The sequence below is a fragment of the Mesoplodon densirostris genome, chromosome 10, assembly GCF_025265405.1.
Source record: "Mesoplodon densirostris isolate mMesDen1 chromosome 10, mMesDen1 primary haplotype, whole genome shotgun sequence".
Taxonomy (NCBI): domain Eukaryota; kingdom Metazoa; phylum Chordata; class Mammalia; order Artiodactyla; family Ziphiidae; genus Mesoplodon; species Mesoplodon densirostris.
Window position 1 is genome coordinate 88839422 of NC_082670.1, and position 27891 is coordinate 88867312.

The 27891-nt window shown below is 37.6% G+C and overlaps 1 protein-coding gene across 1 annotated transcript in view; it reads right to left on the reverse strand.

Moving 5' to 3' along the window:
- UBA3 (ubiquitin like modifier activating enzyme 3) overlaps positions 1 to 27891 on the reverse strand; it is a 444187-nt gene that overhangs the window by 67509 nt on the left and 348787 nt on the right. The gene's annotated exons all lie outside the window — the stretch shown is intronic.

Here is a 27891-nt window from a genome sequence, read left to right on the forward strand (position 1 = left end):
GTAAACTGAACCTTTGCAAGATGTCCTTATTTGCATCTAGATCCTGTGATCTAACAGATGGGGACAACGAGCCCTTGAATTTCCACTATGAGTGAGGAGTTTAATGTTTTAAATAATTTGTTTTTCTTATTAAGTATCCATTAAGCCAGGATAAAAATTTAAAGGGATCTGAATTGAAATGTTAAAAAAAAAAACCAAACCATTAAAGTACTGGAAGAAATCATGAAAAGATTTTTTCATAACATCAGAGGACGATATGGCAATATTTATCCAAATGACAAATGTACATTTTTCTTTGACCAGCCATTCCACTTTTAGGAATGTATCCTACAGATACACTCCCACATGGGTGAAATAATAGGTGCTCAAGATTATTCAATGTAGCAAACTACAAAACAGTGTATTGTATGCTGTTCTTTGCGTGATAAAGGGTAAAAAGAATATATGTATATATACAGATTTTATCAACAGATCCTTGGAAAGATACACAAGAAACCAATAACAATGGATGCTACTGGAGAAAGAAATGGGTTGTCTGGGAGACAGGACTAGGAAAAAAGACTTTGTTACTGTATACCCTTTTATAATTGCCAGATTTTGAAACTTATGAACATAATGCTTATTCAAAAATACACATTTATTGTACAAAACTTAGGATAACACAGGGAAGCATAAAGAAATTAAAAATGTCCCCTTATTGCACCATTAAGAGCTACCGTCAACATTTTGGTTCATCACTCCAGTCAGTCCCTTCTTCCAGTCATATGAGCTCAATAATCTTTTGTCATCTGTTTTTTGACTTACAAAATCATGTTTTTTTCTAGGTTATAGTATATTCTACTACTACATTTTTAAAAAATTTATTTATTTATTTATTTTTGGCTGTGTTGGGTCTTCATTGCTGCACGCAGGCTTTTTCCAGTTGCGGCAAGCGGGCATGTGGGCAAGTAGCCCACTCTTTGTTGCGGTGCATGGGCTTCTCATTCCGGTGGCTTCTCTTGCTGCGGAGCACGGGCTCTAGGCACGCGAGCTTCAGTAGCTGTGGCACACGGGCTCAGTAGTTGTGGCTTGCTGGCTCTAGAGCACAAGCTCAGCAGTTGTGGAGCACGGCTTAGTTGCTCCACAGCATGTGGGATCTTCCCAGACCGGGGATTGAACCTGTGTCCCCTGTATTGGCAGGCAGATTCTTATCCACTGCACCACCAGGGAAGCCCTACTACTACATAATTTTTAATAACTCCCTGTTAAGATTCTTTATATGGAAGTACCATAATTTATGTAACCAATCTCCAATTATTGGATATTTGGACTGCTTTCAATGCTCACAAGCACTTCTTCAATAAATATCCCCTGTAGTTAAATATTAATACACATGCAAAGTTATTTCTTTAGGATAAATTGAATATATTCCAAGAAGTGAAATTGCTGGGTCAAAGAATATGAGGAAATTAAGGGCTTTTTACATGTATGGCTAAGTGATCCTCTCAATATTATTATTACCCATCCCCAATACATATATATTAAATTATTTGCAAATTATATACATATGTTACTATTCCAATATTATACATAATTTATATTTATACATAAATATAAAATACACATTGTCAACTTATTCTTCAATATATATTTATAACATTTATAAATATAAATGAATTTAAATTTATATATACATCTATATAACAAAACATATGCAAAAAAATTAAATGTGAGAAGTTTTAACTGGACGTGCTACTATTTTCTTCCTACTCCAGTGGTTTTTTTTGAACACCCCAAGATTGAGAGGCTTTTCATATATATGGCTAAACTATTCACCAGAAAGATATTACCAATTTACTTGAACGATCATTTTAAAATAAAGAACACAGATGCATAGTGACAGCTTGCTATTGACCTCTGCCCTGTGAGGATTCCTTTCATCCTGGTCCTGTAACAGGGAAATAAAAGCTTGGCCTCAGCAGGCAGCAAGGTAGACCACTTTACACAACTGATTTGCAGACCATCATTTCAGAGACTGAGCTTGCAAAACAGTGGTCTAAAGAGACTGTACCAAAAAGAGTTTTGTGTACACGGAGGTTTGGAAATGTTATATCCTGCAGTTGTCTTTTAGAGATTTGTAAAACACATGAACTTTTAGAGACTCTGAGAAATCGTATGTGAAAGAAATCAATTTATTTAGCTCAATATTTCCCAAACTTATTTAGTTAATTCATGGGTTTTTTTTCTTTTAAAAATCACTAATATCCTGTGTAATTACTTTCCAAAATTCATACTTTGGGAAATACTGATATAAATATAAAAGCAGAAGATCTGGAATTAGTCTGCCGGATTCAAACCCCAGTTCCACTCCTTAGTAACTATGTGATACTGTGCAACTTAACCCAAATTCCTCATCATATAAAAGAGATCTGACAGTAATATTTATCATATTCAATTAATGAGGGAACTAAATGAGGATACAGATAGATACTGAACTAGATATAGATATGGAAATTAAGTAGGATGGTGCATGGCACAGAGTAAAACCCTCAATAGATGTTATATATTACTAGTCTCATATTTCATGGGTAACCACAGAAACATTTAAAGAAAAACAAAGGCAACTGTAAAATGTAATACATTTAATAAACCACTTCCATGATAGAAACCATTATATTAACAGCAATAAACAAAAGAGCTTTAAAAAATCTTGCTGTTCTTACAGAGAGCAACTCAGAGACTTTTAGATGGAAATGTGTATAAATAGAAAACTCACCATTTGCATGTAAATCTGAAGCTATCCTCAGAAAATGATCGGAATTGTTGCTTCTAAACTTTCAGATTCAGATTCTATTCTGGTGACCAAATGTTTTTGATGATCACACACATTTAGAAATTTCTGTAAGGGGTGCTGCTTCAGCTAACTTCCATCTTGCTGAATGAGTTGGGAAAGTGGGTACATCTCTCCCAGCTGCTTCCACTACGCATTTCATGCATATGCTGACAGGGCAGGTTTTGCTGGTGTAATTAGCCTCATTTGACACACAGATGATTTAGTTGCACTTTCTCTTAATGATGTTCCCCGGCCACCTCAGCAGCTTCTCACATCAGAATCCAGCTATGATGTCAAGAGAAAGTAACAAGCTGTAGGATAATCGATTTACTTTTTTACAGCCAGATAGGGCATCACAGATCAGAATCTCTGGCAGAGGTTTATTAAATGCATGGATGCCCTGGGACCCCCACCTCCCAGAAGCTACTAAATCAGAATTCTCAAGTTTGGATCCAGGAATCTGTATTTTTGGAAAGCTCTCTAGGTGATTCTGATTTATAAATGAGTATGAGAATCACAGCACTATTGCAAGCCACTCATTTTACAGATCAGGCTCAGAGACCTTTAGGAAACTTTGCATTTGATGAGGTTCACAACATGCTACCCCAAATATGGCACCTTGACATACTGAATATTTTAAGCTGAAGGAATTTGAGAAAGAGCATGTGCAGGAAGGACTCTTTGATCTTCCTCTTCACCCCTGAAGCAGGTCATAAGACCCTCCTGTGATAGGAACATACTTACCTCTGAAAACAGAGGGACCAAGATGAATCCAAACAAACAGGCCTTGCTCAGCTTCCCCTAGTTTACTGTCTTTGCTCATACCCTTCTGTCCTGTCACATTTCCCCATGACTTTCCACTCTTCTTCAAACCTAGTATAAAAACGCTTGAGCAGAAGCAAGAAGAACTACAATCCTGCAGCCTGTGGAACAAAAACCACATTCACAGAAAGATAGACAAGATGAAAAGGCAGAGGGCTATGTACCAGATGAAGGAACAATATAAAACCCCAGAAAAACACCTAAATGAAGTGGAGATAGGCAACCTTCCAGAAAAAGAATTCAGAATAACGATAGTGAAGATGATCTAGGACCTCAGAAAAAGAATGGAGGCAAAGATCGAGAAGATGCAAGAAATGTTTAACAAACACCTAGAAGAATTAAAGAACAAACAAACAGAGATGAACAATACAATAAATGAAATGAAAACTACACTAGAAGGAATCAATAGCAGAATAACTGAGGCAGAAGAACGGATAAGTGACCTGGAAGACTGAATGCTGGTATTCACTGCTGCAGAACAGAATAAAGAAAAAAGAATGAAAAGAAATGAAGACAGCCTAAGAGATCTCTGGGACAACATTAAACGCAACAACATTCGCATTATAGGGGTCCCAGAAGGATAAGAGAGAGAGAAAGGATGCAAGAAAATATTTGAAGAGATTATAGTTGAAAACTTCCCTAACATGGGAAAGGAAATAGCCACCCAAGTCCAGGAAGTTCAGAGGGTCCCATACAGGATAAACCCAAGGAGAAACATGCCGAGACACACAGTAATCAAATTAACAAAAACGAAAGACAAAGAAAAATTATTAAAAGCAGCAAGGGAAAAATGACAAATAACATACAAGGGAAGTCCCATAAGGTTAACAGCTGATTTCTCAGTAGAAACTCTACAAGCCAGAAGGGAGTGGCATGATATACTTAAAGTGATGGAAGGGAAGAACATACAACCAAGATTACTCTACCCGGCAAGGATCTCATTTAGATTCAATGGAGAAATCAAAAGCTTTACGGAGAAGCAAAAGCTAAGAGAATTCAGCACCACCAAACCAGCTCTACAACAAATGCTAAAGGAACTTCTCTAAGTAGGAAACACAAGAGAAGAAAAGGACCTACAAAAACAAACCCAAAACAATTAAGAAAATGGTAATAGGAACATACATATTGATAATTACCTTAAATGTGAATGGATTAAATGCTCCAACCAAAACACACAGGCTTGCTGAATGGATACAAAACCAAGACCCATATATATGCTGTCTACAAGAGACCCACTTCAGACCTAGGGACATATACACACTGAAAGTGAGGGGATGGAAAAAGATATTCCATGCAAATGGAAATCAAAAGAAAGCTGGAGGGCTTCCCTGGTGGCGCAGTGGTTGAGAGTCTGCCTGCCGATGTGGGGGACACGGGTTCGTGCCCCAGTCCGGGAGGATCCCAGGTGCCGCGGAGTGGCTGGGCCCGTGAGCCATGGCCCCTGGGCCTGCACATCCAGAGCCTGTGCTCTGCGGTGGGGGAGGCCACAACGGTGAGAGGCATGCATATCGCAAAAAAAAAAAAAAAAAAAAAAAAAAGAAAGAAAGCTGGAGTAGCCATACTCATATCAGATAAAATAGACTTTAAAATAAACAATGTTACAAGAGACAAGGAAGGACACTACATAATGATCAGGGGATCAATCCAAGAAGAAGATATAAAATTATAAATATATATGCACCCAACATAGGAACACCTCAATACATAAGGCAACTGCTAACAGCTATAAAAGAGGAAATCGACAGTAACACAACAATAGTGGGGGACTTGAACACCTCACTTACACCAATGGACAGATCATTCAAAATGAAAATAAATAAGGAAACAGAACCTTTAAATGACACAATAGACCAGATAGCTTTAATTGATATTTATAGGACATTCCATCCAAAAACAGCGGATTACACTTTCTTCTCAAGTGCACGTGGAACATTCTCCAGGATAGATCACATCTTGGGTCACAAATCAAGCCTCAGTAAATTTAAGAAAATTGAAATCATATCAAGCATCTTTTCTGACCACAATGCTATGAGATTAGAAATGAATTACAGGGAAAAAATGTAAAAAACACAAACACACAGAGGCTAAACAATACGTTACTAAATAACCAAGAGATCACTGAAGAAATCAAAGAGGAAATCAAAAAATACCTAGAGACAAATGACAATGAAAACACGATGATCCAAAACCTATGGGATGCAGCAAAAGCAGTTCTAAGAGGGAAGTTTATAGCAATACAAGCCTACCTGAAGAAACAAGAAGAATCTCAAATAAACAATCTAATCTTACACCTGAAGGAATTAGAGAAAGAAGAACAAACAAAACCCAAAGTTAGCAGAAGGAAAGAAATCATAAAAATCAGAGCAGAAATAAATGAAATAGAAACAAAGAAAACAATAGCAAAGATCAATAAAACTAAAAGCTGGTCCTTTGAGAAGATAAACAAAATTGATAAACCATTACCTAGACTCATCAAGAGGGAGAGGACTCAAATCAATAAAATTAGAAATGAAAAAGGAGAAGTTACAACAGACACTGCAGAAATACAAAGCATCCTAAGAGACTACTACAAGCAACTCTATGCCAATAAAATGGACAACCTGGAAGAAATGGACAAATTCTTAGAAAGGTATAACCTTCCAAGACTGAACCAGGAAGAAATAGAAAATATGAACAGACCAATCACAAGCACTGAAATTGAAACTGTGATTAAACATCTTCCAACAAAGAAAAGTCCAGGACCAGATGGCTTCACAGGTGAATTCTATCAAACATTTAGAGAAGAGCTAACACCCATCCTTCTCAAACTCTTCCAAAAAACTGTGGAGGAAGGAACACTCCCAAACTCATTCTATGAGGCACCGTCACCCTGATACCAAAACCAGACAAAGATACTACAAAAAAAGAAAATTACAGACCAATATCACTGATGAATATAGATGCAAAAATCCTCAACAAAATACTAGCAAACAGAGTCCAACAACACATTAAAAGGATCATACACCATGATCAAGTGAGGTTTATCCCAGGGATGCAAAAATTCTTCAATATACACAAATCAATCAATGTGATACACCATATTAACAAACTGAAGAAGAAAAACCATATGATCACCTCAATAGATGCAGAAAAAGCTTTGACAACATTCAACACACATTTATGATAAAAACTCTCCAGAAAGTGGGCATAGAGGGAACCTACCTCAACATAATAAAGGCCATATATGACAAACCCACAACAAACATCATTCTCAATGGTGAAAAACTGAAAGCATTTCCTCTAAGATCAGGAATAAGACAAGGATGTCCACTCTTACCACTATTATTCAACATGGTTTTGGAAGTCCAATCAGAGAAGAAAAAGAAATAAAAGGAATCCAAATTGGAAAAAAAGAAGTAAAACTGTCACTGTTTGCAGATGACATGATACTATACATAGAGAATCCTAAAAATGCCACCAGAAAACTACTAGAGGTGATCAATGAATTTGGTAGAGTTGCAGGATACAAAATTAATGCACAGAAATCTCTTGCATTCCTATACACTAATGATGAAAAATCTGAAAGAGAAATTAAGGAAACACTCCCATTTACCACTGCAACGAAAAGAATAAAATACCTAGGAACAAACCTACCTAGGGAGACAAAAGACCTGTATGCAGAAAACTATAAGACACTGATGAAAGAAATTAAAGATGATACAAATAGATGGAGAGATATATCATGTTCTTGGATTGGAAAAATCAGTATTGTGAAAATGACTATACTACCCAAAGCAATCTACAGATTCAATGCAATCCCTATCAAGTTACCAATGGCATTTTTTACAGAACTAGAACAAATCAGCTTAAAATTTGTATGGAGATTCAAAAGACCCCGAATAGCCAAAGCAGTCTTGAGGGAAAAAACGGAGTTGGAGGAATCGGACTCCCTGACTTCAGACTATACTACAAAGCTACAGTAATCAAGACAATATGGTACAGGCACAAAAACAGAAACATAGATCAATGCAACAAGATAGAAAGCCCAGAGATAAACCCACGCACCTATGGTCAACTAATCTGTGACAAAGGAGGCAAGGATATACAATGGAGAAAAGACAGTCTCTTCAATAAGTGGTGCTGGGAAAACTGGACAGCTACATGTAAAAGTATGAGATTAGAACACTCCCTAACACCATACACAAAAATAAACTCAAAATGGATTCGAGACTTAAATGTAAGACCGGACACTATAAAACTCTTAGAGGAAAACACAGGAAGAGCACTCTTTGATATAAATCACAGCAAGATCTTTTTTGATCCACCTCCTAGAGTAATGGAAATAAAACCAAAAATAAACAAATGGGACCTAATGAAACTTCAAAGCTTTTGCACAGCAAAGGAAACCATAAACAAGACGAAAAGACAACCCTCAGAATGGGAGAAAATATTTGCAAATGAATCAACGGACAAAGGATTAATCTCCAAAATATATAAACAGCTCATGCAGCTCAATATTAAAAAAACAAACAACCCAATCCAAAAATGGGCAGAAGACCTAAATAGATATTTCTCCAAAGAAGACATACAGATGGCCAAGAAGTACATGGAAAGCTGCTCAACAGCACTAATTATTAGAGAAATGCAAATCAAAACTACAATGAGGTATCACCTCACACCAGTCAGAATGGGCATCATCAGAAAATCTACAAACAACAAATGCTGGAGAGGGTGTGGAGAAAAGGGAACCCTCTTGAACTGTTGGTGGGAATGTAGATTGGTACAGCCACTATGGAGAACAGTATGGACGTTCCTTAAAAAACTAAAAATAGAATTACCAAATGATCCAGCAATCCCACTACTGGGCATATACCCAGAAAAACCGTAATTCAAAAAGACACATGCATCCCAATGTTCATTGCAGCACTATTTACAATAGCCAGGTCACGGAAGCAACCTAAATGCCCATCGACAGACGAATGGATAAAGAAGATGTGGTACATATTTACAATGGAATATTACTCAGCCATAAAAAGGAATGAAATTGGTCATTTGTTGAGACGTGGATGGATCTAGAGACTGTCATACAGAGTGAAGTAAGTCAGAAAGAGAAAAACAAATATCGTATATTAATGCATATATGTGGAACCTAGAAAATGGTACAGATGAACCGGTTTGCAGGGCAGAAATTGAGAGACAGATATAGAGAACAAACGTATGGACACCAAGGGGGGAAAGCGGCGTGGGGGTGGTGGTGTGATGAATTGGGCGATTGGGATTGACATGTATACACTGATGTGTATAAAATGGATGACTAATAAGAAACTGCTGTATAAAAAAAAAACGCTCAAGTTTACCATTTCTTGGGGCCTTCATTTCCTTATGAAGATTTCTGTGTTGTGCAAAACTTAAGTAAATTTATATGTGTTTCTCTTGTGAATCTGTCTTCTGTCAGTCTAATTAGCAGGGGCAGAGTTGGAGAATCTAGGAAGGTAGCAGGAAAAAGAATTTTTCCTCCCCTGCCCTGGGCAAGTCAACCTCTGGGCCTCATTACTTCATCTGTAAAAGTGGGATGGTAAATGTAAATATGTACTTTACAGGATTTTTGAAAAAAAAAAAAACCCTAAATGACATAATCCATGTTAAATGCTTAATAAATATTAATCTTATATTTTCACAAAGAAATTGTGTGACTCTTTTCTGCCTGATACCTGGCAAATACTGTTCAAGACAAAAATAAATGGCTCTTCAATTTATTCTTTCCAAAACAGCATATAAGATACATGTAGAAGAAATGTTTAAAGCTTGATACGTTTAGGAAAATCCTAATGGTAAGAAGAAGCACTTTTTTCTTGGATCTATTCATTTTTCCATCCTACTTTCATTCAGGAGAGGGAAGAGAGTGGATAAGCCATCTCTTTCATCAGCCCCAAACACTAGCTATAAATGGACACAACTTCTATAAATGGTTCCCAAATGTTACTAAATAAATCAGTTCTGTCCTGTTTGTGGCATGTTATTCTCTTATGCAATTCCATTTGGGTCACCACAACTCTGCTCACTGGCTGCAAATTGCCTGAAGATTTTGTGAGTGTGAAATAAATGCCTCTCTCTCTCCTCAAATTTCCCTGACCCACGGCTACATTGCCTCAGGATGGGCTCTTACACTTACAAGGCAAGTGCTTCCCTAGAGTCAAAACATCCAGCCTGCCTTGCTCTTACCATACCCCAGAGTAGCATGAATTACAAGTGGATATTTACTATTTTGTTTTCATTGTTTTAACAAGCCATCTCAAAATTCTTAAATTAAATTGATTTGATTTTGGCTTAATTTCAAAGGTAAATTAATTCTATAACTTCTGAAGGTGTGAGGATGTTATTACACTATTACTAATACTGCTACTACACTATTACTGGTACTACCATTACTGCTATTACCATTAGAACAACTACTACTATGGCTATTACTATTACTACTGCTATTGCTACAACTACTAATGCTGTTGCTACTATTATTACTATTAATATTGACAGTCTACTGCTATTACTGCTGCTATTAATTTTACAGCCACATTGCTAACATATTTGAGTACTTAATGTCCCTAAGCATGTGTTAAGTGATATATGTATGATACGTCAGTTTCTTCATAATCTTGGAGAGTCAGTACTTTTATTAACCTCCTTTGACAGATATTAAAATGAAACATAGGCATTTGAGTTAAGGACTGCCTCTAAATTTGGGGCTCTTAATCCATGTCCTCTATTAGCTTTCTATCATCCAGCAGAAATGGCTTCTCACATACCTACAAGACTGGCATCACATAGCACAGAAAGCAACTGCTCTGAGACCTGAGCCTCCCTGTTTCCACGATAAACTTTCCCACTTCCCTGCCTGCCTTTGAGTGTCTGCCAAATGCCAGCGATGGTGACTGACACCCTTGCCAAAGCAAGCTCTGTATAAATAGCCTCTGTTTGTTCTTATTTGGGTGATCTTCATTTATTTCCACAACTTCAGTGCATTCTTCTCTGGTCATAGAGTATAACATAAGAAATAATAGTCATGGGCTTCCCTGCTGGCGCAGCAGTTAAGAATCTGCCTGCCAATGCAGGGAACATGGGTTCGAGCCCTGGTCTGGGAAGATCCCACATGCTGCGGAGCAACTAAGCCCATGCACCACAACTACTGAGCCTGCGCTCTAGAGCCCACAAGCCACAACTACTGAGCCCGCGTGCCACAACTACTGAAGCCCACGCTCCTAGAGCCCCATGCTCTGCAACAAGAGAAGCCACCACAAAGAGAAGCCTGTGCACTGCACTGAAGAGTAGCCCCTGCTCACCACGACTAGAGAAAGCCCGTGCGCAGCAACGAAGACCCAATGCAGCCAAAAAATAAATTTAATCAATTTAAACCAAAAAAAGAAAGAAAGAATAGTCATATCTAGGAAGGCATGAAGACAAGAAACTCTAGATCCTGACCCAGAAAAGTTCAATAGGTAAAGATAAGTCCCGACCTAAATAAGCAGAACAGCCCAAAATAGTTTTTATTTTTTATTTTTATTTATTTATTTATTTTAAAAAAGTGGACCTTGACTGGTCCAATCCCTTGGCTTTTTTTTTTTTTTTTTGATCAATCTATTTATTTATTTATTTATTTAGGCTGCATTGGGTCTTCGTTGCTGCACGCAGGCTTTCTCTAGTTGCGGCAAGCAGGGTCTACTCTTCAGTGTGGTGCGTGGGCTTCTCATTGCAGTGGCTTCTCTTGTTGCGGAGCACGGGCTCTAGGCACCCCGTGGGCTTCAGTAGTTGTGGCACGTGGGCTCAGTAGTTGTGTCTCCAGGCTCTAGAGTGCAGGCTCAGTAGCTGTGGCACACGGGCTTAGATGCTCCGCAGCATGTGGGATCTTCCCAGACCAGGGATCAAACCTGTGTCCCCTGAATTGGCAAGCAGATTCTTAACCACTGCGCCACCAGGGAAGCCCCCCAAAATAGTGTTTTTAGAAGGGAGTTCTCAGCCTGTAGTTGCCAAGCGGGAGGGAAAGTGGGGAAGGGATGGACTGGGAGTTTGGGATTAACAAACGCAAACTATTATGTGAAGAATGGATAAACAACAAAGTCCTACTGTATAGCACAAAGAACTATACTCAATATCCTGTGATAAACCATAACAGAAAAGAATATGAAAAAGAAAGTATATATATATATATGTATAAGTGAATCACTTTGATGTACAGTAGAAATTAATACATTGTAAATCAACTATACTTCAATAAAATAAATTTTAAAGAGAAAAGAAAGAAAGCAACTGCTCTGCTTGTTGGTACAAATAAGAAATGATGAAAATTGGCAGATTGCAAGTAATGTAATCATCAACAGCTGTGCTAATATCACCAAACAGCTACTGATAATGTTAAGACACTGTAAGAAAGATTCTTGGATCAAATTGGTCTGGAGAATGCTGGGTTAGAGAAATTTTGAGGTATTTCTTAACCAAAAAGCTTTGAACATGCCAACGAGTACTGTGAATTTGTAAATCGAGAAAATGTCTTCTGAACTGATAAGCACTAAAAGCTTTTTACCACAGCGCATGTATGTCTCAGAACACATTTTGTGAAATGATGATCTAAGCGAGTCAAAGAAAGAAAATAATCTGTTTTATGGGTTTACATGGGGAAAAGACTGGAAGGAAATATTCTAAAATGTTACAACTCCAGGGCTCCCCTGGCGGTGCAGTGGTTAAGAATCCGCCTGCCAATGCATGGGACACGGGTTCAAGCCCTGGTCCAGGAAGATCCCACATGCCAGGGAGCAACTAAGCCCATGCACCACAACTACTGAGCCTGCGCTCCAGAGCCCGTGAGCCACAACTCCTGAAGCCCAGGCGCCTAGAGCCTGTGCTCCGCAACAAGAGAAGCTACCGCAATGAGAAGCCCACGCACCACAAGGAAGAGTAGCCCCCTCTCGCCGCAACTAGAGAAAGCCCGAATGCAGCAATGAAGACCCAACACAGCCAAAAATAAATAAAATAAACAATAATTAAAAACTTTTAAAGCAACCCATTTGTAGTTTTTTATGACATTTGTAAACACAGCAGGCAAGTCTTAAGTCTTTCTTTTTGGATACCTCATGGATATGACATTTCCCTATTACTTTGATGAAAATCCACATTATCAAAGACAGAGATATCAAAACACTTAAAAACTGAAAGCAAGCCTAGTATATCTTGAGGGTTGTCTGCAACATATTTTGTCATAAAGAGATTTCTTCAACTGAGCTGTGAATTCAACTCACAGCTTCATGAAAGAAAGAATACTTGCACAACAATGTGAATATACTTAATGCCACTGAACTATACACTTAAAAATAGTTCATCTGGTAAATTTTATGTTATGCACAATAACAAAAAGCAAGGGTAATGAAATATATTTAGATGCCATATTTTCTTCTGAAAGGTCCTCACAACTTCAGATATTTAAAAGTGTGTTCACGGCATTGTTTATTACAGTGACCTAGAAACAACCTAAACGCCCAACAATGGGGGACTGATCAAATAAACCATACCCTATTTCTACCTCTACTACCACAAAACCTGTTTTAAAAAACTGATGAAGCTTTATATTTATTATTATGGAATGCTATCTACAATTCATTAAGTGAAAAATGCCTGTTATTAAATGGCCTATTTTGTTAAAAATTTTAAAACATTTAAATACATTCTCTTTATATTCATTTTGTACCATGTTTGAGAGAATCTTTATCAATATGAAACAATCTTTGTTTTCTGCTTTAAACATTTCCAAACATTTGAATATTTTACAAATGCATATATGATTTTAATATCAGAAAAACCTGACATCATGTTTTAAGTGTGTCAATATTTAGATAATATCCTGTAGGGGTCATTTTACATCATTAAAATGTAGGCCACTGTGTACTGGCAGTATCATGGAGAGGCTAGCATGGCCTTCTGTTTTATTACCTTGAAATGAAGACTTAAGAATGAAGACAATTTTTTAAAGTAGAACACAGTAAGTAAATGTGTCATGGGTCAAATCATGTGGGAGCGGGGGAAACATAACCAGCAAAATCAGTATTTCAACATTTGTTCCCTCCAGATTAACACAGTTTATAGACTTTGACAGACTTTAAAACAATCATACTTAAAATGTTCACAGAAATAAAGTAAAACTTCTGTTTCAGAAACAATTATAGATTATTTCATACTAGGTGAATGTGAAAAAAATTAATTAAAAATCTTGGAAATCTTGGAAATAAACAATATAATTATTGAAATAAACCATGCGATGAATGGGATAAACTGCAGCTGAATACAGGGTGCGTTTTTTTAACTGCAACATAGAACTGAGATGTTCAAAACGTGATGGCGGGAGCCAAAAGGATGAAAACTTAATCGTAGTATGGAGAATGTTTCTAAGGCTCCCACATTTGTTTAACAGGAATTCTAAAATAAGAGAGTGGAGAGAATAGTGAAGAAGCAATATCTGAAGATAAATTAAGGCTAATTTTCCAGAACTGAAGAAAGATCTAGGTCCTCAGAGTAAAAGCACTGTCTGAATAGCAAGCAAAATAAATTTTAAAACATTTTCAACCCTCAGCAACTTTAAAACAGCTGCACCTGGCCATACTCAGACAACTTGCAACAAAACTGCAGAACTTCAAAAGGAATTACCAGAGAGAAAAAGAAATTATCTACGAATAACAAAAATCAGAGTGACAGCAGATATCTTATCCACAGTAATAGAGACCCAAAGTCCATTGAGCAATATAAAAACATGCATTGGCAACAGAAGTACAAAATTCAGGACAGTGACTCTCTCTGGTGAGAGAAAGAAGAGCGTGAAAGGAAAAGGTAGCCTAGGACCTCGGTTCTAACTACAATATTTGAAGCACTGTTGGTGGGAACGTAAAATGGTGCACCCCCTCCCCCCAAAAAAGGTGCAGCCACTATGGAAAACAGGATGGCAGTTTTCCAAAACATTAAAAATAGAACTACCATATATATCCAAAAGAATCGAAAGCAGGGTCTCAAAGAGTTATTTCTCTTAAGAAAGAGATATTCATCTCAGCATTATTCACAATAGCCAAGAGGTAGAAACAACCCAAATGTCCATCAACGGATGAATGGATAAGCAAGATGTGGTATATACACTCAATGCAATATTTTTTTTTAGAGATTAACAAAAACGAAAATTTAATTATTTAAAAAGCTTATAAATTTGACATGCCACTCCCAAATCTGTTTAAGAATGTCAAAAGTGAGGGAAGACACAAACCAAAGGAGAAATAACCCTAGATACAAAATATCATAAGTTCCAATAAACTTGAAAACTCAGATGAAGTGTAAAATTTCTGGGAAACCATCAAATACCAAAATTAGCCTGAGAAAAAAATAGAAAACTTGAATAAGCTGATAAACATTCAAAAAATTGAAATGGCAATTTCCCATATATACAAAAAAAGAGAGTCTAGATGATTTTAGAGATAACATTTTACCAAATCTTTAAAGAAAAGATTAATACTATCTCATACAGGTTTTTGCAGAGCATAGAAAAAGAGAAAAACACTCCAACTCACTTATAAGACTAGAATAACCTTGATTGATATCACACTGGATAGGAGGTGTAAGTAAAGAAAACCACATGTATGAATAAGGCAAACATCCTATGTGAAATATTAGCTAACTGAATCCGACACTGTATTAGAAAAAAAAATTTTTGTATAGGTAGGGTTTTCCTAAAAATACAAAGATAATTCAACATTAGAAAATCAACCAATGGAATTCATATTCGCAGACTTAAAGGAGAAAACCAACACGTTTATCTCAATTGCTATAGAAAAAGTCATTGCTAAAGTTTAATACCTACTTACAATAAAAAGTCTTAAAAAACTAAGAAAAGTGCTAAAGGCTACTTATCAAAACCTACAGAAAATACACTTAATGGGGAAACTTCAGGAGTCTTACCTCTAAGGCTAGGAACAAAAAAAAGAATGCCTGCTAAAGCTATTTCTACTCCTTATAGCAGTGAAAGTGCTGACAAATTCGATGATAAGAAAAAAGAGCCATTTGGACTCGCAGACTGGAAGTAAAGAGACAAATATATAATTTATGGCAGATTATATGGTTATTTACATTAAAAATTAAGCAAAGACAGCTATTAGAACTAAAAAGATTAAAACCCAAACAACATTCTTTCTGTATACAAAATCCATGTTTCAAAACTCAGAAGTTTTCCTATACATGCAGTAGCCAATTAGAAAATCAGAGAGCATGTCAAAGCAACCAAAACTGTAAAGAATCTAGGAATTGACTTAACAAAAGCTGCACACAACCTTTATGGAAAAAAATTAAAAGAACATTAAAAGAGACCTAAGTAACTGGAGAAATATATCATGTTTACAAAAGAAAAGATTTAACATTGTCAAGATGTTGATTCCCTCAAAAATTATCATAACTATAATGCAATTCCAACAAGACTTAAATGGAATTGGAACTAATTCTAAATTTACACGGAAGAAGAAAAAGTCTACCAATAACTAAAACAGTTCTCAAAAGAAGAGCAGAGGACTTCCCTGGTGGCTCCGTGATTAAGAATCCTCCTGCCAATGCAGGGGAAGAGGGTTCGAGGCCTGGTCCGGGAAGATCCCACATGCTGTGGAGCAACTAAGCCCATGCGCCACAACTACTAAGGCTGTGTGCCACAACTACTGAAGCTCATGCACCTAGAGCCCCTGCTCCGCAACAAGAGAAGCCACCACAATGAGAAGCCCGTGCACCGCAATGAAGAGTAGTCCCTGCTCGCCGCAACTAGAGAAAGCCCGTGCACAGCAACAAAGACCCAACGCAGCCATAAATAAATAAATGAATGAATGAATGAATGAAGAGCAGAGAGAATAAATTCACACTACCTGATATTAAGACATACTGGAAAGCTATAATGTTTAAAGCAACTGTCAAAACATGTGATACTACTGCAGGAACAAACAGGAATATAATGAGTACAGATGCAGATCCATATGCCAATTATGCCCATGGGAAGTGGATATATGATCAAAATAATATCATGAATCACTGGGGGAAGCTGCATTATTTAACAAATAGTATTGACAAAATCGACCCTCTTGAATGAACAAAAATAAAACTTGAATCATTCTTACACACAAAGAAACTCAGACCTAAGTTTGTTGTACAAAAGGTACAACCAGAATATTACCAGGAGAAAATGTAGGAAAATAGTTTGTTAACAAGATGTAGAAAGCACAACCTGTGAGGTAAAATGTGACGGATCTATCTACATTAGATCTTTCCCCCCTCCCTTCCTCCCTCCCTCCTCTCTCTCTCTCACTCTCTCTCTTCTCTTTCTTTCTCTCTTTCTTTCCTTCCTTCCTTCCTTCCTCACCGTGCAGCATGTGGGATCTCAGTTCCCCAACCAGGGATTGAACCTGTGCCCCCTGCATTGAGAGCGTGGAGTCCTAACCACTGGACCACCAGAGAAGTCCCAATGCAAAGATTTCTGTTCAACAAAAGACATAAGTAACAGATGGATGGCAATCTGGGACTCTATTTTTTGCTGTGTATATCACCAACTAAGGACCAATATTTAAAATTTTTAAAGAACTTCTGAAAATTAACCAGAAAACCCAATAGAAAAGTGAACAAAGGGGAATTCCTTGGCGGTCCAGCAGTGAGGTCACAGCACTCTCACTGCCGTGGCCCGGGTCCCATCCCTATTTGGCAAACCAAGATCCCGCAAGCTATGGAGAGGCACTTCACAAAATGAGAAACCAAAATGTCTCATAAGCATATTAAGATATTTTCAATCTTGTTAGTAATCAAGTAATGCAAATTCAAACAATAGAAACATACTACTTTATGCCTCTCACATTTACCAAAATTTAAAAGTTGTATAAAACTATCAATAAGGATGTAGGGAAACATGATCAGCTGATGGGCGTGTAAACTTGAGCCACTCTGGATACTATTTTGGAGGTATTTAATCACAAACATGCAAAAATATATATACACAAAGCCCACCCCTCCCTCAGAAAAAAGACAATAAAACCCCAAAACACTTTAATACATACAAGAAGGTTTATGGTAGCATTATCTACAAAGTGAATACTTAGAGACACAGAAGGCACTCAGCTTGACATTTAACTGAATTCGAGTTCAGAAAGGTGACAGTCAAGAGTTTCCTGCCCCACATGGTAAATTTCTTTGAGGACAAGAACCATAGTTTATTTTTCTTTCCCTGTGCATATGGCTTGATAGGAGATACTCCATAGCTGTTTGTTAAACTGCCTAGTAGTGAAATCGAAGTTTTTAAGGAGCTGCAAGAAAAATTTGGTCACATTACATCCATTGTTCTCGGTTAGTCACACAATTTAAGGTTAGCAAACAGGGACTAGAAAACAAAGTCACATGCCAAGGTCCAGTACTCTCTATTACATTATTTTCTCTCTTCAATGGTCTGGTATGACATTCCATGGAAAAAATAGGGCACATTTTCACTTTTTCTAAAGAAAATTCTTTGAAGAGTAGTAGAGAGTTATAAGTCCTGTCTATTCTAGCTTAAAAAGCATTTGTCTAATGATGTTAGAGAACCATTTTTCTAAGCTATAAACAAGAAATTTAGGTCAGAATTTTGTCTTATCAAACTTCAGTCATTCATGTTTCACCTGCCCAATTTTTTCCATGTCCATGTATCATTATTTACTTCATGCTTTTTCTTAACTCTTTGCTTTAAAAAAAAAAAAAAGTTCTGTCCTAAGTAAAAATATTCATGAATCAGGTTTGATGTTACATTTTACAACATATAATTTACAACCCTGAAAATAAAACTATGTACTCTATATAATTATTTTTATATGTTGTGCGCTTTATGAGTCTGGATTAGATGATTTCTGAGGTTCCTCCTAAACTAACATTCTGTCATTTTGTGTTAGTTTCTCTACTTCAGCAATTTAGTGGTTCACTACAGAACACTGGATAAGTGTCACAAGGCACTTAACCATAATCTTGTAACCATAAAGAAAGAAGTGCCGTGAGGGAATTCCCTGGCGGTCCAGTGGTTAGAACTCGGAGCTTTTACTCCGTGGCCTGGGTTCAATCCCTGGTGGGGGAACCAATATTCCTCAAGAGCTGCACAGCTTCCTCCCCGCCCCCCGCCCCAAAAAAGTGCCATGATATTCTGCTTCTTAAAAATCCAAAATAGACACTTTAAAATGTCTAAGTTCAGCACCGCTGTTAGACAGGAATTTATAAAATATTTACAGGGTACAGAAGTGAGTGATGTGGTGGGTATATGGTATGAAAGGATTAAGTTATTTTAACACAGTTTGGAGAATACAGAGAAGGAAGAATTAAAGAAAACAAATCCACTCTCTCCTTGCTAATTGGGAAAATTTTAATCTTCTGAGGCTTTCTGAAAATCTAAATGAGGTGAGGAAGAGTTGCACAGAGCAAGGTAAGCAGTCATAGAACATAGCTTGAGCAATATGTTTTTTAAAAAACATAATGCTATAGCAGAGAAGTGGTAACTAAATAAAGTGTGCAGGGTAGGCAAGAAAAGAGAAAAGGTTATGCTTCTGCAGTTGAATTCTCTTCTCAATGCAATATTATTCAGTCTTAACAAAGAAGAAAATCCTGACACATGCTAGAACATGGATGGACCTAGAGGACGTTATGCTAAATGAAATAAGCCAGTCACAAAATGACAAAAACTGTATGATTCCAGTTATGTAAGATACTTACAGTAGTTAAATTCATAGAGTTAGAAAATAGAACAGTGGTTGCCAGGGGTTGGAAAGAGGGCCAGTGAGGAGGTGAATAAACGGGTATAGAGTTTCAGTTTTGTAAGATGAAAAAGTTCCGAAGATCTATTGCACAGCAATGTTAATATAGTAATACTACTGAATTGCACACTGAACATAGTTAGGATGATACATTTTATGTTATATGCTTTTTTACCACAATTTTTTAAAATACTTGAAAAATTATTGAATAAAAATATTTCAAGCAAATAGATGATAAAGCTGAATGTGTCCACTAGTATTTATTATATAAGATCCTATTCATTTTGTTCTGAATTATTTCACAATATAAAAAGCCATTTTTAAAAACTAGTTGATAGTATGAAGTCCATCAACAAAAGAATGGGGGGCTTCCCTGGTGGCACAGTGGTTGAGAGTCCACCTGCCGATGCAGAGGACACGGGTTCGTGCCCCGGTCCAGGAAGATCCCACATGCCGCAGAGCGGCTGGGCCCGTGAGCCATGGCCGCTGAGCCTGCACGTCCAGAGCCTGTGCTCCGCAACGGGAGAGGCCACAGCAGTGAGAGGCCCGCGTACCGCAAAAAACAAAACAAACAAACAAAAAAAAACAATGGGCAGACAAATTGTGGTACAGGAATACAGGAAAGACTACTCAATAAAAATGAGCCATTGATGTACACAGTAACATGGTTGAATTTCAAGAGCATTTGGTTGAGTGAAAGGAGCCAGACACCAAAGAATACATGCAGTAAGATTCCATTTATATGAAGATCAAGAACAGGCAAAGCAACACTATGGAGATAGAAATCAAAAGGGCAGTTGCTTATGGAGGATGGGGATTGACTGGAAAGTTGGCACCAGGGAATTTTCTGGGGCGACGGCTATATCTTGATTGGGGTGTTGGTTACATAGGTGAATACATTGGTTACAACTTATCTATTTGTACCCCTAAGATCTAGGCATTTTACTCAGCGCACATTTTACCTCAATGCAGAAATAAGATTTTAAACAAAAGGTGAAATTAAAAAAAAATGTAGGCCATTCACAAGTGGAGACAAGAACCACAATGCTGGTGACACCACACACTTGAGGAGACAAGGCAGAGGGCACTTCAGCTGACTGAAATGCAAGGAGAAATGTAGATATCACGATTCTGTTACTCAAGAAGCATTCAGGACATTGGAGAAAAGGCCAGAGCTTCAAGAAACTGGAGAAGCATAACCTGAAACCATGTTCACTGTCTCAAGAAATTTATCAAATCTTACTAAGGTACAAACAAGCCTCTTCTTTGGTCCTTTTCCAAAGAAAGAGCTGGAGAATTTGGTCATTGGAAATAACTTAATGCCTTCTCTTTGTTTCAAATAACTTGATTTAAATTATGTACATACGTAGAAACGTATGTTTCTATGTTCATTATAGAAAAATGAATACATGTTCATTATAGAAAAAATAGAAGCTATAGGTAAGCAGAAAGAAAAAAATCGAAATCACCAGTTAACATGTAACTACTCTTAACATGTGGTTTGTTTTCTTCCAGGCTTTTTTTTTTCCAAAAAATGCTGTACCTTTAAAAAAAAATCATTTCTAATCTTTTCAGTTGTGTAAGTGAGAGTCTGCACATCTCACTGCAGAAACCTGTGGCTGTCTTTGTTAGGGAAGAGCCAACAGATACATAATGTAATTAATCATATTTGTCCCTCAACTCGTGATGTGATCTTAAAATGCTTTCTTCGGTTACTCTTTTTCTAAAGGTGGGTCTACTGTCGTCTAAGACAAAACCAATTTGTCTTTCAAATGTTACCATTTATGACTTGGAATGTGTTCTATAATATCAAGTTAGTAATATTTCTTCACGAATGATTTCTTCGCACAAATATAAAAGCACCATTACTTATGCTTGTGCATGAAACATGACTACAAATGGCTGTAAAACATGATTTTTTTAAATGAATACACTAGAGTTTACCAGTCTAAATGAGTTCCTTTCTGTAGTCTTTTTGGTAGGATGTGCACTTATATGGCAAATAATTCTGCCATCCATGAAAACATCTTTGCGATGTCCCTGAGAGCTGCCTTTAGCCTATGCAGCATTCTGTTAAACATTCTCAATTTGACTATTCTCCATTAGAATACAAGCGGGGTAAGATCAGAGACTTCGTCTTGTCTTGTTTGCTTTGTTATCCTCAGTGCCCAGAAGAGAGAAAGAGAGACTCATAACTAATATGTTGGGACTTTCCTGGTGGCGCAGTGGTTAAGAATCCGCCTGCCAATGCAGGGGACACGGGTTCGAGCCCTGGTCCGGGAAGATTCCACATGCTGCGGAGCAACTAAGCCTGTGCGCCACAGCTACTGAGCCTGTGCTCTAGAGCCCACGTGCCACAACTACTGAACCCCGCATGCCTAGAGCCCGTGCTCTGCAACAAGAGAAGCCACTGCAATGAGAAGCCCGTGCACCGCAACAAAGAGTAGCCCCCGCTTGCCACAGCTACTGAGCCTGTGCTCTAGAGCCCACGTGCCACAACTACTGAACCCCGCGCGCCTAGAGCCTGTGCTCTGCAACAAGAGAAGCCGCTGCAATGAGAAGCCCACACACCGCAACAAAGAGCCCTGTTTGCCGCAACTAGAGAAAGCGTGCATGAAGGCACAAAGACCCAATGCAGCCAAAAATAAATAAATAAAATAAATTTATTTTTAAAAAAACAACCTAATACGTTGAATGAATGGTAATAAATTTTCATGTAGTGAGGGTCAATTGATAGCTGAAATAATTTAGTGTTCAAGATGACTATTCCTCTCCCTTCCTTCCACCTCTCCTCTCTCTTCCTAGTGTGGCTGGGGGTTAATGAGTGAAGGATAAGAGAGCAGCCTGATGACAGTGATTATGAAGAAGAGCTGGGCATGCTGCTGGACAGAATATGCCAGTAGTTTGTCCTCCAGATGGTAATGTTTTCAATTAACATATTTTCCCCCTTTCTTCACGGTGTAAAAAGGGAAGAGAGATGACATTCTAAGACACAAAAATATAAAAGATAACTATCAGTAAACTGATTGAAAGTTGACTTGGTTATTCCTTGGCAAATCTTTTGTTGTAAAGAATGCAATGTCTCCAGCATTGGAAAGCTTTATAAGGACAAGGGCTGTAGTGCTTGTTCTTTGTGGCTTCGCCTGGTTCAATGCACACAGTGGGTTATCAAGTATTTTGGCTGAGTGAATGAATGAGCCACTTAAGGTGACTGGGGGGAAAAGGAGGGTATGTGGGGTACTTATCAAAAGCATCCAAAGTTCTTATCAAAAATAATCTGAAAAATGTATGAGGACAACAGGAACATAAAGAAAGCCCAAGCTCAGGTGTCCCCACCTCTGCCCTGACATGTGGAACCAGGCCTTTGCATCGGTCTCTACTGTGCAATAGAACTCACACTAGGGGATTTCACTTCCCACTCCATCAGGACACAGATATTACCACCTTGTAATTGTATGCAGCCTGGAGACTAACCAGAGTGTCAGCTTACACAGCGAGGCTGTCGGAGGTTGTGTGACAACCATTTAAAACAACTTGAACCCAAAATAACCAGTCGTAGTCCAGTATAGCCAACCATACTGTAGCTGGTATTTGAGTTGCAACTGAAAGTCACAATCAATTCACCTTGTGAGCTTTTGGTATTCTAGATAAAACTGTGGAGTTAGAGGTGAAAAAAATGCCACAGAGGACCAGCAGTGAGTCAGAGTCATTGTTTCTCAAGTTTTTAAGGCACAGTGCCTTAAATGGATTCAACCCATCCAGAAGGGAGAAACCACGACAAAACTATTAGGGGAATTACAACTGGAAACTGATTTGTGGCCACCCTATCACCACCATTTTGTTTTTATTTTTTTAGTCACAGTGAGGTTGTCTCCCTAATCCTGTGACCAACGTCATTCTTTACATACCTCACATATCTCTTGGGTCCTATTTTTAAATTAATGACAGTGTCATATGCTAAATGTTTCAAAACAAATTTCACACTATTGGCTTCAAATTTTCCCCCCTGATATCACAAAGTGATTGATTTAAGCCTTGCTCACTGTCTTTGGTCGCCAGACCTTCCCTGACTTTGCTCAGCAAACGTTTCCATGTAACACAAACTAGCGTCACTTTAAAAAATACTTGTAGGTATGATGGGAGCTTCTAAAATTGAAAAAAAAAATGTATCTGTCTGCCCAACTGCAATCCACTGAAATGCAATCTGGGGATTATAGAGGGTCAGATGGTGCCTTTACAATAACAACCACTCAGCAACTGGGGGAATACAAGTGCAAGGCTCTGGGTAAGACGCAAGACTATGAGGACACGGTATTTTCATGTTTAACAGCTAGTGTAGGTACTAATTTGGGGGGAGAAATTAGTCTGCTGTAGTTTTTAATAAAATCATTTGGAGAATTTGTATATGTCACAGCTCTTATAATTTCTTTTAACATGGTCGTCCCCATTTTTTCAAAATATTGTTTCAAGAACAAATACATTCTAAAGTTTCATGAAAAAATTTTAAAAAGGTATTCACTAGCATATTTTAATCTAAAGTAAATTTATTTCTTGCATTCATCCTAATAGATTTTCCATCTTTCTTGGCATCCGAACATATTTTAAAAGCTTAAACATTTCTTGAGAGCTCAAACACATATGCATACTATGTTGTCAATCAGTTATTAAAATTAAAATATAATTTTAATTAGCGCAAAAGTAAATTCTTACTTTAGGCAAGATAAGTAAACGGCAAATTACCCAGTTGCTCCCAAGGCATCTGAATACCTTGCCAAGGCCAAGTCAGGGCATGACCCAGCAGAAAATTACAGCTACCACCACTGGCTGAGGCTCATATTACAGATCAGGAATGACAAATATATGGCACTTGTATCGGCACTCCCCTACGTCATGTCCATGGCAGATATTACTAACTGATCATGGCACCCTCTAAGCCCAGGAGCAACCTCAGAATCTTTCACAGAGCCCCACACCAGGCAGCTACTATCCATCAAGTCAGTGTCTGAGATGAAACCTATATTCAGCCCCTAATTAAAACCATTTATCAAATGATATGGCTGAATAAGATGTTCCTCACTTGTGTCCCCCTTCAACAATAATTTGGTATCTATTCACAGACAAAAGTGTCTTTGTGGGAGCTTTGGGATCAAAGTAGAGAATTATAAAACCCCCTTTCAGTCAAAGACGGAGGAGAGGTGTTGTGAGAAGGCAGGCTTAAACCCAGGTGGCTGATTCATGGACCACGGTCTTGGTTACAGACCCAGAAACAGCTCCATACCCCTGAGAACTTAGCTATGACCCCATGTGGCTTTTGTTCCATCATCAGCACCAAATGCCAAGGTTACCCAAGAGGAGTAATATACACTTGTATGTTGAGCAGTAGTCATACAGATCTCAGTACTGACTGTGGATCATGAACCAGCTCCAGCCCTTCTTGGCCATGGTCTGGGAGCTTCTGGAGTTAAGCCTGTCGAGCTCAGTTTGTAGATTCTGAAAGGGCCCTGAAATGGGGTTCCAGCCTGTTCCAGCCACAGTCCACGAGCACGCCTGCTGGCACAGGGGCCCAGCAGGAGACACTCCTATCTGTGCTACTAGCAGTCCTGAAAGACCCCTATATTCGGCTCCAGCCCCCTCACAGCTACACTCTGTGAGCAGTCAAAATTGGTCACAAGAAATAAAGAAGGTCACTATATAGTGAAAAAAGGGTTAATTTATCAAGAGGATAAAACAATTATAAATATAAATGCACCGAACATTGGAGCACCTAAGTATTTAAAGCAAGTTTTAAGATACCCAAAGGGAGAAAGAGACGGCAATACGGTAATAGCAGGGACTTCAATACCACACTTCCAATACTTAATAGATCATCCAGAGAGAAAATCAATAAGGAAACAGCAGACCTGAAAAACACTTCAGACCAACTGGGCCTAAAAGACACATAGAACATTCTGCCCAACAGCACCAGAATACACATTTTTCTCAAGTAAACATAGAATATTCTTCAGGAAAGATGATATGTTGGGCCACAAAGTAATTCTTAACACATTTAAGAAGACTGAAATTTTATCAGACATCTTTTCCGACCACATGGTATAAAATTAGAAATCAATAACAGGAGGAAAACTGAAAAATTCACAAATACCTGCAAATTAAACAACACACACCTGAACAACCAATGGGTTAAAGAAATCAAAAGGGAAATCAAAGTATCATGAGACAAATGAAAATGAAAACACAATATATTAAAATTTATGGGATGCAGCAAAAACAGTTCTAAGAGGGAAGTTGACTGCAACAAATACCTTTATTAAGAAAGAAGAATCTCAAATAAACAACCTAACTTTATACCTCAAGGAATTAGAAAATAAGAACAAGCTAATCCCAAAGTTATCAGAGGGAAGGAAATAATAAAGATTAGAGCAGAAATCAATGAAATAAAGACTAGAAAGACAATAAAAAAATCAATGAAACTAAAGGTTGGTGTTTTGAGAAAGTAAAAAATTGACAAACCTTTAGCTAGACTCACTAAGAAAAAAGAAGACTCAAACTAAATTATAAATGAAAGAGGAGACATTATAACTGATACCACAGAAATACAAGGAATCATAGAAACTACTATGAGTAATTATATACCAAAAAACTGCCTAACCTAGAAGAAATGGATACATTCCTAGAAACATACAACCTACTAAGAATGAGTCATGAAGAAATAGAAAATCTGAACACAAACTTACGGTTACCAAAGGGGAAAGAGGGGTCGGGGGAGAGATAAATTAGGAATTTGGGATTAACATACATACACTATTATATATAAAATAGATAACCAACAAGTACATACTGTGTAGCACACAAAACTATTCTCAGTATCTTGTAGTAATCTATGATGGAAAATAATCTGAAAAGGAATATATATATATATATACATATATCTTTATATACAAACACACACACACCATGTATAACTGAATCACTTTGCTGTATACCTGAAACTAACACAACATTGTAAATCAACTATATGTCAATAAATAAATAAATAAAATTTCAAAAAAAGGTAAGAAAATCTGAACAGACCAATAATGACTAACAAGTATGAAGTAGTAATCAAAAACCTCCTAACAAAGAAAAGTCCAGGATCACACGACTTCACTGGTGAATTCCATGAAACATTTAAAGAACAATCCTTCTCAAACTCTTCAAAAAATTGAAAAGGAGGGAATCCTCCCCAACTCATTTTATGAAGCTTGCATTACCCTGTTACCAAAGGCAGATAAGGATAATGATCCCTAATGAATATAGATGCAAAAATTCTCAACAAAATATTAGCAAACTGAATTTAACAGCACATTAAAAGGATCATACACCATGATCAAGTGGGGTTTATCCCTGGGATGCAAAGATGGTTCAGCATACACAAATCAATAAATGTGATACACCACATTAATAGAATGAAGGATTAAAATCATATGATCCTCTCAGTCAATGCAGAAAAAGCATTTGACTAAATTCAACACACTTTCATGATAAAAGTTCTTGGCAAAGTAGAGATTATATATATATATATTTATATATATATATATATATGTATATTGAACACACACAACTCAATAGCCAAAAAATCCCCCAAATAATCCAATAAAAAAATTGGCAGGGGGGCTTCCCTGGTGGCACAGTGGTTGAGAGTCCGCCTGCCGATGCAGAGAATGCGGGTTCGTGCCCCGGTCCAGGAAGATCCCACATGCCGCGGAGTGGCTGGGCCCGTGAGCCATGGCCGCTGAGCCTGCGCGTCCGGAGCCTGTGCTCCGCAGTGGGAGAGGCCGCAACAGTGAGAGGCCCACGTACCACAAAAAAAAAAAAAAAAAAAAATTGGCAGGGAATCTGAACAGACATCTTCCCAAAGAAGACATACAAATGGCCAACACACACATTAAAAGATTCTCAACATCACTAATCATCAGAGAAATGCAAATTAAAACCACAATGAAATATCACCTCAGACCTCTTAGGACAGCTATTATCAAAAAGACACACAATAATAACTGTGAGGATTTGGAGAAAAGGGAACACTTGTGCACTGTTGGTGGGAATGTAAATTGGTACAGCCACGATGGAAAACAGTACAGAGATTCCTCAAAAAATTAAAAATAGGATTACTGTATGATCCAGCAATCCCACTTCTGGGCATATATTCAAAAGAATTTAAATCAGATCCCAAAGAGATCGCTCACATTCATTTCAGCATATTCACCATAGCCAAGACATGGAAACAACCTGAGTGACCATTCACAGATGAATGAATAAAGAAAATGTGATCTATCTATCTATATACACAAATACAATGGAATATTAATATTATTTGGCCATAAAAAAGAAGGAAATCCTGCCTTTTTTGACAACATAAATGGACCTTAAGGGCATTATGCTAAGTGAAGTAAGTCAGATGGTGAAAGACAAATACTATATGATCTCACT